Source organism: Alosa sapidissima, chromosome 12 (assembly GCF_018492685.1).
Source record: "Alosa sapidissima isolate fAloSap1 chromosome 12, fAloSap1.pri, whole genome shotgun sequence".
NCBI lineage: Eukaryota > Metazoa > Chordata > Actinopteri > Clupeiformes > Clupeidae > Alosa > Alosa sapidissima.
Window position 1 is genome coordinate 9,561,511 of NC_055968.1, and position 15,346 is coordinate 9,576,856.

General features: G+C 43.5%; 2 long non-coding RNA genes across 2 annotated transcripts; both read left to right on the forward strand.

The window, feature by feature from the left end:
• Positions 1 to 816: 816 nt before the first annotated feature.
• Positions 817 to 1,820, forward strand: LOC121678248. The gene is made up of 3 exons (XR_006021196.1): positions 817 to 879; positions 1,416 to 1,511; positions 1,769 to 1,820. It is a non-coding gene; the product is annotated as an uncharacterized LOC121678248 (long non-coding RNA).
• A 12,619-nt stretch (positions 1,821 to 14,439) lies between these two features.
• LOC121677678 lies at positions 14,440 to 15,168 on the forward strand. The gene is made up of 2 exons (XR_006021066.1): positions 14,440 to 14,560; positions 14,789 to 15,168. It is a non-coding gene; the product is annotated as an uncharacterized LOC121677678 (long non-coding RNA).
• Positions 15,169 to 15,346: the final 178 nt, after the last annotated feature.

The window sequence follows — 15,346 nt, forward strand, 5'->3', positions numbered from 1 at the left end:
TCAAAACCTTGTACAGTTAAAGGAGAATTCCGGTGTGATATTGACCTAAAGTGTATTGAAACATGATACTGAGTGTGAACGTATGTCTCATAGCCCATCTCGGCTTGTCCCCTGCACTCCAAAATCTGGCGCTAGTTAGCCGATGCTACCAACAGCTTTTTCAATAGTGGTGCTTCGGCATCGGGCTAGCCATGCAAATAAATCACTGTTTTACACCCATTTATGAGGCTCAATGTATCTCCACACTTCATTGGTAGACTTCCGAGGGCCCTGACATTTAAAACGAGACATTGAGAACTGTGTAATAGCAGTTGTGCATGGATTCCAGTTGCTGCTACTGGAAGAAACTGGAATCCATGCATTTCCACTGAATTATTTTTGGAATCTGATCCCTTATCATACCAGTTCATTCTTACTCGTTGCTCGACTTATCGTGACTAAATTCAAGATGGCTGCAAACACTAAACTTCGTGAAGATACTGTCTGTAAATCGTCTTGTAAGTAAACTACCAGTGCTTTTTCAAAGTTCTCAATGTCTCGTTTTAAATGTCAGGGCCCTCGGAAGTCTACCAATGAAGTGTGGAGATACATTGAGCCTCGTAAATGGGTGTAAAACAGTGATTTATTTGCATGGCTAGCCCGATGCCGAAGCACCACTATTGAAAAAGCTGTTGGTAGCATCGGCTAACTAGCGCCAGATTTTGGAGTGCAGGGGACAAGCCGAGATGGGCTATGAGACATACGTTCACACTCGGTATCATGTTTCAATACACTTTAGGTCAATATCACACCGGAATTCTCCTTTAAGCAGGATTTGCTAAGCTGCTGTTACTGAAACGAGGGGCTGTTCCGACCGTAAGGTCATCAAAACTGCATGCTGTAAGTATTATTTTGTCGCTAAGCAGTATGCTAACGTGTATCTAGCAAGTAGAATGACTGATTTAGTTCATTGGCAAGGCTATTTAATTTTCCTGTGTGTCATTCGGATAAAACCTTTGTTGTCATGTTAACCTACATTTTACTATGCATGTTTGTCGAGATCTCTGACAGGTTATGTTCTCAGCAAGATAGCTAACTGAAGCTGAGTAACAGATAGTTTGGTTGCTAAACTGTAATATAACCCACCCATAATATACGTTTTTGACGTCAAGTGGAAACAACTTCACGTTATCAATTCAAATGATATCTAGTCGATATGTTGAAAACTGTGTTGTCTAAATACAATGGATTTATTTGCACGTTCTTATTTTAGAACATTACAAGAACGACAACATGACAAACGCAGCATGCCAAACAGATGCTCCAAGTGTGGCATCTTGCGGGGCTTAGAATATTAGCAAATGCTTTTGCTGTGAGTTAACAGCTTGGTGTGTGCATGCAAAAGTGATTTTCAACATTTCTGTTGTTTGGTTTAGGTTTTATCTTGCAGCCATGCACTGCAATGAGAATGCTGAGTCCCCACAACAGAAGACAGCCAAGGAGAAACTATGTACAGACTTGCCAAACAATTTGTAAGTTTAATAAAATATACTTTTTTATTACAAACAACAAATCAAAATGTGTAACAGTATAGGCACTAAAATGAACTTATCGATTCACACACAACAGGCTGTCTTAGACCTGATGCTACTGGTGTCGAAATCATCATCAGTACTGTAAACAAAGCACAATGTTCTGGGCCATACAATATGTTTATTGTACAGTATACAGCCTACAATGCATGGTATTACAGTATCCAATATAAGTCCTCTTTCTTGTCCCCTTCGAGATCATCAAAGACCCTCTTCCTGATTGGGATGCCGTCCAGCGGATTCCTGTGTATGGAAGCATACGAGTAGCTTTATTCATATGAGAATGCAATCTGCAATATGCAATTCAAAAAGACATTACATTATGCAATTGACAATTCATTATGCAATTTAATATTGCAATTTGCAATAATATCCAACAAATTGTATTTTAATCTGCAAAGTGACAATGAAATCCTAAAATCAATTCCAATAATTTTGGTTAAAAAATAGAATAAACATGGATTGAATTGCATTCCATTTTGCCATGGTACTTCAGTCTCAAAATTCAAATGGCAATTTATTTTGCATTTCAATTTTCAATATTCAGTTTCATCATTGACAACTGTCAATTCGTTTTTCAATTTAATATTTAAAGTGCAATGTAGGATTGCATTTTAAAAACATATTTGACAAAACTGTCAATGCCAGCCTGAAAAGATTTTGGATTATTTTGGGCAAAACATTTTGCCATCGTTTTGAGGCATTTTATTCAAATGTAAAAGAAATAACGCCCCCCGTGATTGCATTGCACTTTGGTCACGCTTTTTGTGTTGCAAAATTCAAATGGCCATTCAATCTGCCAAACGCACTGCAATCTGTCAAGTCACTCGTCAAGGCGGGAACTAGGCTACGTCACTTCCGTGTTTCCGTCTTACCCAGTTACTACAGTGGATGTGGAATATTTATAAGTTTAAATGTTGTTTGTTCATGTTTTATCAATAATAAAAGGCATTCCTATACATTGTGATGAATTTCTCTTCAATTTTTAATAAAACAATTAAATTAATACAGTAGCCTAATCTTAAAATAAAAACAGTAGGCCTATCCAGAGCCATATAAAGGTACCTTTCTACAAAACTTAGTTCATATTTTAATTCGTTTTTTAACATGCATTTTAACCTAGTTATTTTATACAACTTCTGAAACAATAAGTTAAGTGAACTAAAGATTTTTAGTAAAGACTACTAATGTAAGCTACAGCATCAACATAAGGTTGTTAGTTGACACAACTAAACCTGTTTAGTTTTATGTTTTGTAAAAACTAGAATGGTTTTATGGCAATCGGTTTCCACGCAATTTTCTAGTAATGACAACTAGTTTGGGTTTAGAGTGTAGAAGAGTTCACTCCAAACAGTAGCGTGAGAGAGATAGAAGCAGACATTAGAGAGGGTGATGTTAGTGCCCCACCGGAGGTAAGTTACAGCGACTTAGGGACTGAGGAAGAGGGGCGACAGGAGTCAGGTCCATGGGACTCAGTAAGAGCTCCAACTCCCTACCTAAAATCGTACTGCATCCTACCTGCCATTTCTTGGCCCATCGCCACCCTCTACAAGTTACAGCCCAACAAGGCCCCAGTATAGCCCAAGCTATAGTTCAACTGTGCCTCAGCCAGAACAGGAGCCGGAGCAAGAGAGAGAGCAGGAAGAGGTTCACGGCCCGATTGAGCCCCAGCCAGTGCAGGACATAGAACAGGAGCTAAGAGAGGTAGTCAGCCGAGACAGAGGTAGGCTGGCCAGTTTTATGAGAGAGTCTTTGTCAGTGTCAGTGTTCTGGAATAAGGAAGGGAACAGTAGGGATAAATATTCAGTTCACATTGAGCATTTGGACAAGTACGGAGGAACCCACTCGAGACTAGGCACCCGCATAGCCCTTTGGCCCTGCAGGCAGTGATAGAGCAGGTTGGAAAGTGTGTAGGAGTGAACACAAGGCCAGTAGTTGACCAACTTTTCGCCCCACCTGAAGGCAGGAAGCGCAAGTTTGAGAGAGGTTCCCCAGCTGCAAGAAGGATAGATAGAGGAGCTGAGAGAGATTAGGGAAATTCAAAGGGGAGGTACTGCTGCAAAGCCTCTATAATAACTGCTTAGCTAAATAAAATACTGGTAATCTGCTAACTTTGCTTAAATGAAAGTTTTGTACTTGCTTCAATAACATAAAAGAGAAAATAAAGCCAATAAATGTACTTTGTTAAAACAAAATAAAAGGTTAAAAGGTAATTTCGAGTGAAGAGATATTATTGAAAAGGAAAGTAAGGACTCAAAGTCCCCACTGATAAAATAACGTTGATAAAATAAGGATAATCATAATAATAAAATAAAGTAAGAATCTAGAGAGAACAAACAAGACAACGCCCACCAGTAGTGAATTAACTTAGAAAATAAGTGGCATATATCTTTCACTAGACTGCAAGATAATAAGTGGTATATATTTACAAGGAACCGAGAGGGCCTTGTGAGTGGAGCATATACAGTGGGTCCCCGTTAAGTTTGGACGGGTTCCTTCATGAATCACGCACCCCATTTTCTCAGCAGAAATGGCACAAACTGCAGTTGACACAAACAACCACAAGGTGTCACTTGGGTGCCACTACTGTTTTTAATGCGACTGACTTACTGCTTCCATGACACAGCGGGGGCACGGGAACTTAAATTGATCACGGCAGTTTAAGCTTACACTTGACAAAACATTCTAATATGAAAATGTAGATGCAATTGTAAAATGGTGCAGCTCCTTTAAGAAAGCACCGTGTGCAGGGATGGAGAGAGAGAAAGCGAGAGGGGATAGGCCTACAGTATGTGTGTTAGAACTTAGCGTGTGGAAAAAGTACGTGCTGTTGAGACTGGAGCGAGTCATATTCAAAATAATGCAAAAAAAAGCAATTATCCTCATTCATTGCAACCAAAGCATGCCTGCTTGCCGACGTTCAAACGAAAAATATATTAAAACACCTTTTGCGTTTGAATGTAGCACGAAAAAATGTTTAAACAGCTGGACAAATGATTTAGCTAATTGATTATATAACCTGTACACCAGCAATTGTTGAACATTTACCTGTACAAGTACATTGACAGTAGCCCAGCCTAACAGCATGTTGTAGGCCTACTGTAGAAATTTCACTTAAATTGCAACCGCAACATGCCTGCTTGCCAACGTTCAAACGACAACGAAAAAGATAATAAAACAACAAGAGGGTTGAGTCTGAATGACACTGAGTTTTTAGACACTGAGTTTTTGTAGTTAAGAAATATTTTCGTATAAAAAAATGGTCATTCTTCAATCTCCTTCACTGACGCCTATGGAAAAGGCTTAACGTCCCAAAACAACGATCAATGATCATCAAATTTCTCTCTCACATTGCTCCTCATAACCATCTATAAAAAAGTGTTTTTTCTTTTCTTTTTGAGCACATCCGAATCCCAGGACATAACGCACTGGACCTTATAATAGGCTCGAGATATAATTCCAAAGGGGGCAGATAGGGGCCACTGCACTTAAAACTTAAAAAGATGAAGCTTTCCGAACTTTGAAATTGCGATCAGTGACTGGCATCGGGTGAACGAAGCTTTTCGAAGTTGAACAGGCTATTAAAAACTATTTGCGCACCTCCATGTCACAGGAGAGACTGGGCTCTCCCTTCTATGAAAAATACGTTAGGCTACCTGCAAACTGGCCTATGATTTCATTGCTGAGTTTTGCGGCAAAGCAAGAAAATGTTTTTTTTCCTGAGTCAGGATATGGCGAGTCAGTGTCATTTATTTGTCCAATGTTAGCTTATAGATACAGACCAGTACATCTTATCAATAGTTTGAATGTGTGTGTTTCTGCTCATTGACAAATACCGTTCAGCACAATGATTCATGCCCAATTAATTCCCCGTTAAAGTGTTCGCCTTTGTTACACTATTTGGTTTCGTGATGTAGCCTATGATAAACACCATATGGCCAAATGTGTGACTCAGCTAATGTTATAGGCTATACAATTGAATTTCCCCTCTTAAAGGCAAGCTGGTGTAGCTTATTAGACTAGGCTACTATTAAAATACACCGACGGTAGCCTTGGCTATGTGTAAAGTAAGCTATCGCATGATTTCATGCACGTAAGTGAAAAGGGCCTTGCATCTGTCAAGTTCGCACAGGGCCTCGCATCCCCTTGCGACGTCCCGCAGCTCCTCCTAAGACAGCGAGGAAAAAGTTAAAATACGCGATAAACCCGGGAAAAGTTGACAGGTTTGTTTCGGTCCCGGTGATTATTTGTGAAATTGTGCAAACGACAGCCTTTTCAAGGCATTTCAAGGAAGGAGTCGTAGAATGCAAGCTCTCAAATTGACCCAGTAGCCTAAGGCATCAATAAATTCTTGGGACTGGGGAGGGTCATGCGTTTTTTTCTCAATCACTTTGGAGGGTCATAGAAAAAATTCTTGCTGGAGAGGGAGGGTCACGTCTTTTTTGACTAACGCTCCCAAAACTCCTCGGTAGCCCCTTAATTAAATAATTAACGAACAGTCCCTAATTGATTAATAGCCTAGGCCTACACCAGCAATTGTTGAACATTGACCTGTACAGGACATTGAAGCCCAGCCTAACAAGCAAATGTTGCAAAATACATCAAAATACGCAATTAATCAGAAATAAATAATGTAATCTGCATCGCTTTATTTAACAAACTGCAAGCAACAAGAGCATTGAGTCCGCTGTAAGGCCAAACCCAAGAGCAAAGCCTATCTGTTAAGGCAGTCGATAGGCTATAACGAGCTGTGTGCCTGGAAAGACGATAGATGACGGCTCTGGTCATACCCTCCCCCCACTTCCTGTAGCCTACCATTATGAAGGCCTGTAGCCTAAAACGACTCGTTGCCGTTTTGTGACATTAAGCTTTTTCACGTTAAGCCCCCATCCCCTTCTTTCACAAGCAGTGGGGGAGCGCGGGGCACAAAGTAACACTTTTTGGTAGACAAAGGAGGGTTCTCCGCGCTTCTGTCGTTTGGCCACTATCCGTTGCAACCAGGCCAGGACAGATATTTTAGAGAGGAGAGACGCCGGTGCAGCTCAGATGTCTTCTTAATTTTCTTTATTCTTCAGTAAAAGGTGCAGAACATTATTAAACTTTGACTAACATTTCGATGTGTCGATGTTTTTGACTAACGAACATCGAAACGTTAGTCAAAGTTTAATAATGTTCTGCACCTTTTACTAAAGAATAAAGAAAATTTGAGTTTCACTAGTCACATGTTTTAACAAGCAACACTTGTTATTGAACTAATAACAGACGTGTGTCGAAAATTGACTTTATTTTCCATACGGAGAAATAACATATGCAGAGTCTAACCAAGGTCAATCTTGCCAAAAAAGCCCTCAAACCTGAAAACACATGAGGCAAAAGTGCAAAACATCACAAAACTAACTAAACTAACACACGCATATTTTTGTATTGCAATCATTGTAGCCTACAGTTGTAACAGCGCGTAACAGTCGTTTTACTCCCCGGATGCGGTCATTATAAAGAACTTTTAACGTGTCCCAAAAACAGCTATCAATTAATCACCAAACGTCTTATAAACAAGTATTGCCAGGAGCAACACCTTGCAAAAAATGATAACAATAGGCCTAGGCCTTTATATGGCTCTGCTCCTGCCTAGATTCGAACTCAGAACTACCTGAAAGTTGCAGACCTGTTCTGGAAATACGTGCATTAACCCACTCGACTGTCAGACAACGCTATCTGCTTCGAGTAGGCCTATTGGGTAGGACTGTAGCCTACACTGGTTGCTGTGGCACAGTCTTGAGTGACCGAATTCGTTTTTCTTTGTCATATGTATGCTGTCATTTTGTTAACATTACTGTTAAGGAGATGCTGTAGGCAAAGTCTATATTTCAACCTCGTTAGTGTAGTAAAAAATATCAGAACTATTCACAAGGTTTCTGGGCAGCATATTTATGTTCTGTTAGCAAGCGAACTTCTCATGACTACCGACAAAGTAGCCTACTGCCAGCTGACGAAGCTCTCATTTTAAAACATTACTGAGAGACAGACACTGTACAATCAAGAAATCTTGCCACTGAATCCAAAACTATGTTTAACATTATGTACAAGGCTTAGGCTACAGTGGACTAGCATGTTGCAGGGGCTGCTAAAAACACAGAGAAACGCACTGAAAACTCGGCCAATCACAGCCCTTGCTGTCGAATGCGCCGTCTGGTTCGACCGTGGAACTCCACAGCGGACTATGCTGCCCCAAGCGGCTGCAGTTGTACTTACATTTCACCATTCACCATGATCGTGAATGAAGTGTCAATTTTTAACTGGGACCCACTGTAGGTGCCACAGTTACACGGAACTGTTAGAGAGAGTAGAATACCTGATAGGGAAAGCTTACCCGTTAGAGTTAGGAACGCCTATGGACACAAGGAGTGACGATAGCGACGCATCAGATTAAGCAAAAGGCTCAGGAACCCATTAGGTAGGTCCAGAAAGGGCTTTGAGAGTATATGGAACATCAACAACAAAACGTGATCTGGACCATAGATATCCACGAACACGACTGGGAAATAAGCGTAAGGGACCGAGAAAATCAGGAGTACACAGGGTACTTGGGTAGACACAGGTTCCCCTACAGGTGCCAGAACCGAAGTGATATAGACCTCGCAGCAGTCCACTTGGTAGCCGAGTGGAATCCCCACACCTTACAGGAAGAGGCGTAGGAGGAACCACAGCCCCAAGCTGCGGGAAGCGGCGACACCAAACAATCCGGAAATAAAGGAGACGTAGACAATAAAGGTCGCTGAACACGAAAATAGTGGGTGGAGAGTAAGTGCTGCAAACGACAAACGGGAGGTATTTGAAGAAGGAAGAGGCGAGCTCCCTGCCGTCATTGAAGATTGGGGATACGTGAGAGACGCAGTGTTATATACGGTAAGCGACCTTCGCCAGGACTGGGAAGAAAAGGACCAGAACAGGCTCCAAAGGGAAAGAGAAAGGCGCTACGAGGAGGACTATCTTATGTTCTGCACTGACCGGGAGGACATAGGAGAAGAAGAAGAGAGAGACTACAGGCTCATATACGGTGATAAAAATTTCTATTTCACCGAAGACGACGACCTCTAAAAAGAATGGCGACCAGAGTAATGACACCCCTGGAGGAGGTAATAAAGGAAAATGCCATCGCTGAAAAGGACATAAAAAGCATCAACCACAAATGGTTCTTAAGATACAAAGGAGACCACACAGCGTGGCCGAAAGAGGGGTCACTCAACCCGACAATAATTGCTCAAATGAGGGAGAAAATTATGAATTACAAAGGCTATGACAAAAGCACGCGGAGGCAGGAAAAAATAGAGAAGGAATTGAACACTCTGGAGGCCTTCGCTAAAATATCTGAGAAGAAGAAAAAGCAAAGGGCTGACCAGAATGACACGCCACCCACGACGCCCATTACAGAAAAGTGCCCCCAATTACAGCCCACAAGAAGAGAGCTGGATACCCTGACCGAAACATCAGAGCCAGGAGCTCCACCCATGGAGGAGCTACGTCCTCCCCCATATAGGGAAAAGGACAAACTATAATCGGAAGTGCCACGAGGAGAAGACAACGTGCGGGAGATAATCCAACGCTTGGAAGAAAGAGACCCACGGGCACTGGCAATACAAGCACCAGTGTATGGACCACAGGCCCCAACGGTGCACCTGGCAGTGCAGGCCCCACTAGTGGTGAAGGGAATCACACTGGAAGGGACCTGCGCAGAGGTGCTGAAAGAAATAAAGAGAATTAGATGGGAACAGGCCAACCCCCAGCCAAGACTATCAACACCTCAGCCGGCGTCCGCACGACCATCGCCACCATCATCCCCCACCAGGACGACGCTCCCAGAATACCTTCTGGAAAATGCAGAGCCAAATGAAGAAAAAGGATGGGCTGGAGAGGGAGATGTTGTGAGGGGAACAGAGGAAGAGGTGGTGAGTGACTGGCATGTAGCCAGACAAGGGCATTGGCAAACGAGTGAATTTCCCACAAACGGCCCCCAGGGGCTGGAGGGAGAGAGCAACAGGGCGGATGCCGGCAGCCCAAGAATGGAAGAAGGCGAACCCCGACACTCCCCAGACCAGGAAAGAGAACGAGCCCGTGAAAAAGAGGAGAGACAGAGAGAGAGGTTTTGTGACAGTTATGAGTGAGCCGTGCACACAACCATGTTCAGCGCAACTAGCTGAATTGAAGGCGCTGACAGCAGCATGCTCTTTAGCGGAAGGACAGGACGCAACTGTACACACAGACAGCGCCAGGAGGTCAAGCGGCAGATACTTGACAAAGGGTTCTGGGCCCCATACTTTCAAGATCGCATTAATCACGTGCTAAGAAATTGCCACACCTGTGCCACACACAATTACAAAAACAACATAACAATAGGCATAGGACCACGGCCCCTGGGACACGTGCCGCTCCCGGAGGGACCGTTCAAACACCTGGTAATGGACTACATTGACATGGGTCGAACGGTGAACACGTACAAACACGTACTGGTGATAATATGTCGCTACTCACGATGGGTAGAAGCCTGTCCAAGCCCCCGTCCGAGGGCAGGACGAGAAAATAGTGATTCATTTCCTAGCAAGGGAAGTGATACCCAGGTTTGGAATTCCGGAAATAGTCAGCAGCGACAATGGCCGAGCGTTCACGGCCAACACGTGGAAAAAAATTGCACAGGCGCTGTGCATCAAGACTCGGTTCGGTTGTGTTTACCAACCTTCGTCCAAAGCGCGCACGACGATCCAAATTTACCAAACCTAAATTGTGTTGACGCGCTACCAATCGCGCTGATGAAAATGCGTTGTGAAAAGAATCAAACCACGCATCTGACCCCGCACGAAATGGTGACGGGGCGGGCAATGCCCACGCCACGGTTCAGAGGGGATCAGAGACCCGCGCTGGAAATTCTAGAGCAGGAAGTGAGCAGTTATATTAAACAGTTTTCTCAAGTTCACAGGGCAGTTTTCAAGGAGCAGAAGAGAAGAGAGAGAGCGCGGGAGCGGAGGACCGAGCCAGGACCGATCCAAGTGGGAGACTGGGTGTACCTGAGGGTGTTTAAAAGATTGTGTCTCGACCCCAGGGCAGAGGGGCCCTACAGAGTGACCAGGCTACCCCCAGGGCGGTAAGAGTGGAAGGATCAGATTTGTGGTATCACCTTAACTCTTGTTACAGGGCGGTGCCACCAGAAGGAGCGAGAGGTCCAGAGGAGTCGGAGGACTATGACAGGGACCAAAGCCCGCCAGGACCCCCACCAGACTCCCCCGAGGAGGATGATGGTGGTGGGGAACACAGGGGAGGACCAAGTACGCGTAGGAGTATGAGGCGGAGGATACTGCCGGCTCCTACTGTTGGCCCTGGGCGCAATGTACCTGGGGTGCCTGCTGTTCTCCCTCCCCTATCTGTGCCTACAGGTGCTGGTGATGCTGGGGCCGAACCAGGCTCGAGGAGGGGAAGGCGACGTCCACCCGAGGTGGAAGCCACTCCCGAATCCGAGTGGCCGGTTGCACAAAGCACCTTAAGTTAAGTTTTTCCATTAAAATCTGATTTAAGGGTCCCTTAAAATAAAAACGGTTGCACAAACACCCTTAAGTTTTCTCCTTAAGGTTTCCTTAACATTTTCCCTTAGTATTTAAGGGTTTGTCCTTATCTTGTAAGAAATCTCTTAAACTGTTGCACAAACGACCTTAGAAGTCAAACTAAGGGGGAAAACCTAAGGGACATCTGACTCTACCTTAACCATATTATTAACTGAATTGATGCTGATGAATGAAGTTTATTAACTACTTTTGACAATTCAAAATAAAACCTCTGTTAATACGCTTCCTCTGTCAAATAGGCCTATCAGAAACATGCCGTATTGTTATTGTGTGGTTTCTGTAGGCTAACGTTAACAATTCATGTGGATGTCTTGTTAGCCTATGAGCTTCGGTTCGGTTCGCTAGGCAAAACGTTGGTGCACTGATGACAGTCAGGATCATCTCCAACTTGCCAACTAGTATTGTTCAGTTCATGTATATAACATGCTTTACTTGCTACCTGGATAATTTCCGCGAATATTATTAAGGTAAGATCATTAAGCTCTACTGTGTTCAGTGGGTTAACTAACGGCATCGCGGCAAAGGCAGTTAGCTGTAGGCTACAGCTGTTGAACAATCTCTGTGGAAACTATAGAATTTTCGTGCCGGAAAATCCCTTTCAGTGCAGTAAATCCCTTGACGTTTAACTAAGGAAACATTTTAAGGTATTCTGTGACACCCTTAAGTAAATCCCTTACCTAAGGAGAAATTAAGTCTTAAGGGTCATACTTAAGGGAAAAAACTTAAGGTGCTTTGTGCAACCGGCCACAGGTATCCAGACCTGCCGCAGCCTCAACCAGCGGTGATCCACCAGCCGACCCTGCAGCCCACTCTCATGCCGCGGCCACACCCGACCTCACAGGAAGTGATGCCGAAGAAACGCCGAGGCCGGAAGAAGAAGCATCGCCATATATTCTGTACATAGGAGGATCAGGAGATGATATGTCCACACCAGAACCAGAAGCATCGGGAAGTAACGAGTACATCCCGGTACTGCACAATGCAATGACTCAAGAAAAAAATAAGAGCAAAAATGTAAATAGTACAAGTACGCTTCCCGAGACCCTGTCAAAGGGCCGGACTAATGGGACTCAAACCAAGAATAGGAAAAGGAGATCAACTGGTGCTCTGAGCGCCTGGGAGGACAATTCATGGATGCAATGGGCCAAATACACAGCAAAGACAGTAAACCCAGAAGGAGGCTGTTATGTGTGCTCAGCAGTAAGGCCAAAACTGACAATAGATCAAGGGATCAGATTCCAAAAATAATTCAGTGGAAATGCATGTATTCCAGTTGCTGCTACTGGAAGAAAAACTGGAATCCATGCATTTCCACTTAATTATTTTTCGAATATGATCCCTTATCATACCTGTTCATTCTTACTCATCGCTCGACTTATCGTGACTAAATTCAAGATGGCTGCAAACGCTAAACTTCGAGAAGATACTGTCTGTATAAATCGTCTTGTAAGTAAACTACCAGTGCTTTTTCAAAGTTCTCAATGTCTCGTTTTAAATGCCAGGGCCCTCGGAAGTCTACCAATGAAGTGTGGAGATACATTGAGCCTCGTAAATGGTGTAAAACTGCTACTAGAAGTGCTCACCACGCCCCAACTTACCGTGCGTCGGACCTGGCCCGCCCAGTGGTGTGGTAGGTGTGTGGCGCGGTCAGTGCTCAAGGACGGGTACGACCCTATTGGCCAGCAGGGGCAACCTAAGGCAGAGCATAGCGGCCCGTCCCCTCGGTGAAGCGCCCTTGCGGCCAGCGCGCCCACCCGTTCTCACGCTAGTGTGAATGCCCGGAGGAATCCGGAGGAGAAGGGGGGTGACGGTGCGAGTAACAAAGGGGAGTGATGCACAAAGGCCAGAAGGGGCCATATATACAACATTTATACTTAAGACAGAGTGTGATTGTAGTACAGGGTTTGCTAAGAGAGCCATATCTGGAAGGTGGATGGGTAAGTGACGAAAAGGATCATGACATTGTTACGTAACTCCAATTTGGCACCAATGGCCGTTGCATGAAATTTCATTTTATGTTCAAAGTGACTAGCGCATTAGTCCGCTTTGGGGACAAATCCGTCTCGGGTCCTAGCCATTTGTTCATAACAAGGAATTGGTCTCTCTCACTTGATCTGGGCGTCCAGGGTTTTTTGATTATTAGTGTTATTATTTACTCACATGAGGGCAGTTATGCCGACGTATATCTTGTTAGTTTAAGGTTCATAAGGTTTAAGGTTTTAAGTAATAGGCACTATTCCTCTGTAACTTGCTCATGTGCGTACAGCCCGAGTTGTCATGACGATATATGAGATTACGACACGCTCCTATGTTTAAATAATGCTTTCGCTACATAGTGAGGCTAATTTAGCCTCAAAGGGGGGGAATATGTGGTGATTTTATTAAGGCATCATGCTTGTATGTATTGGTTTATTAGAAATTATTCCATTTATCAGAAGAAGGTTGTTTGTGCAACTGTTATGCAACATTTACTGGAAGTCATGGGACTGAACTGTCAGAGACTAAGAGTGAAAGTAAACAAGACAGGGCCTGGGAGAGAAAGGTACTTACCAGAAGGGCATAAATAGAAGGGGCTAGCAGAAGAGGAGATGCAGGGACTTTCCAGAGAGAGGAAGTGAAACCAAAGTTGAAGTGACACATAGAACCAAACGAAACATACCCTGCCTGGCAACAGCTTACACATAGAACCTGGCTATATGTATTCTGCCTAGCAACACACATTTTTTAATGTGCAAATGAGAAGGGTTTTCCACCAATATCTCAGGTCCCAAAACGTTCTGATTGGCTAGAAGGGGCCTGATGACGTTCCTGGTGATAGGAACGCCTCCCAGGCCCCCAGGAGCATATAAGACAGAGCTCAGACGCACTCAGATTAGATCTCATCGGGGTAGCAGCTGCAACTCATCACTCTATTGCCTGACGGTCCAGTCCTGACGCTGTTTGGATTGTATTCTCACTGCAATACGATGAATAAAGGGTCAACATTCTTCAACATCTCTCGTCTTGGTGTTCTCCTGCGGGTCTTTGACATCAGAGTGCTAATTGGCTTGGAGGTTCGGGAAGTGGTCGATTTTCCACGACACTATCCTGCTGACATCTGATTGAGATGACCTTCTTTCCATGTAGTAGACTAATATGTAATCTTACAACTCTGGTAACTAAAACTGGAGACATTGGCTACTTTGTGCTACCTGCTCATTCAAAATTACGAAAAAATAAATGTTTTTACAGGTTATTAAAAGAATGACCAAGGTTCCTGAGGAGCTGACCTGAATGACCATCATGGCCTCGATCCGTTGTGCCTCTATATTCTTTGCAAAATGCAATGAATATTTACAGAGTTGACCATGGCCGTTTGAGAATCAGAGGGATGGAAAGGTAAGGACAATCTGATACAAGGGTTAGCAGTTACAGTATATAAATAAAATATTTTTAACCAATACACATTAATTATTGGTTCAGCATATTGCAAAAACACAGTTTGATCAACACCACAAAATGATATTTTTTTTTTCTTCCAACAATCATCTAGTGATACTCTGATGTAAAATATTAAAACATAAATAGTAAAAAAAAATTTGCTTTTCCACCCTGTTCTAGTTGCAGGCAATGAAGTGACTTGGCCTACAGGTCTTTTGTGAGCAGGAGCTGGGGTTTCCTTAGAAGAAGCGTCCGTGTCATGATCCCCTCGTGTGTGGTGCTACGCATATGGAGGGAGCTTCCGGATACTTCAGGGCGGTACGTTGGATTCAGACCCCTTTTTGACTGAACCATGACACATGTTCAGCAACAGCATCCTCCATGGAAGGTCTGTCAAGCTGAGCGCACAAGTCCTGGGGCACAGGAATCCGCTGGACGGCATCCCAATAAGGAAGAGGGTCTTTGATGATCTCGAAGAGGACAAGAAAGAGGACTTATATTGGATACTGTAATACAGTGCATTGTAGGCTGTATACTGTACAATAAACAAATTGTATGGCCCTGAACATTATGCTTTGTTTACAGTACTGATGATGATTTCAACACCAGTAGCATCAGGTCTAAGACAGCCTGTTGTGTGTGAATCGATAAGTTCTTTTTAGTGCCTATACTGTTGCACATTTTGATTTGTTGTTTGTAATAAAAATATATATTTTATTAAACTTACAAATTGTTTGGCAAGTC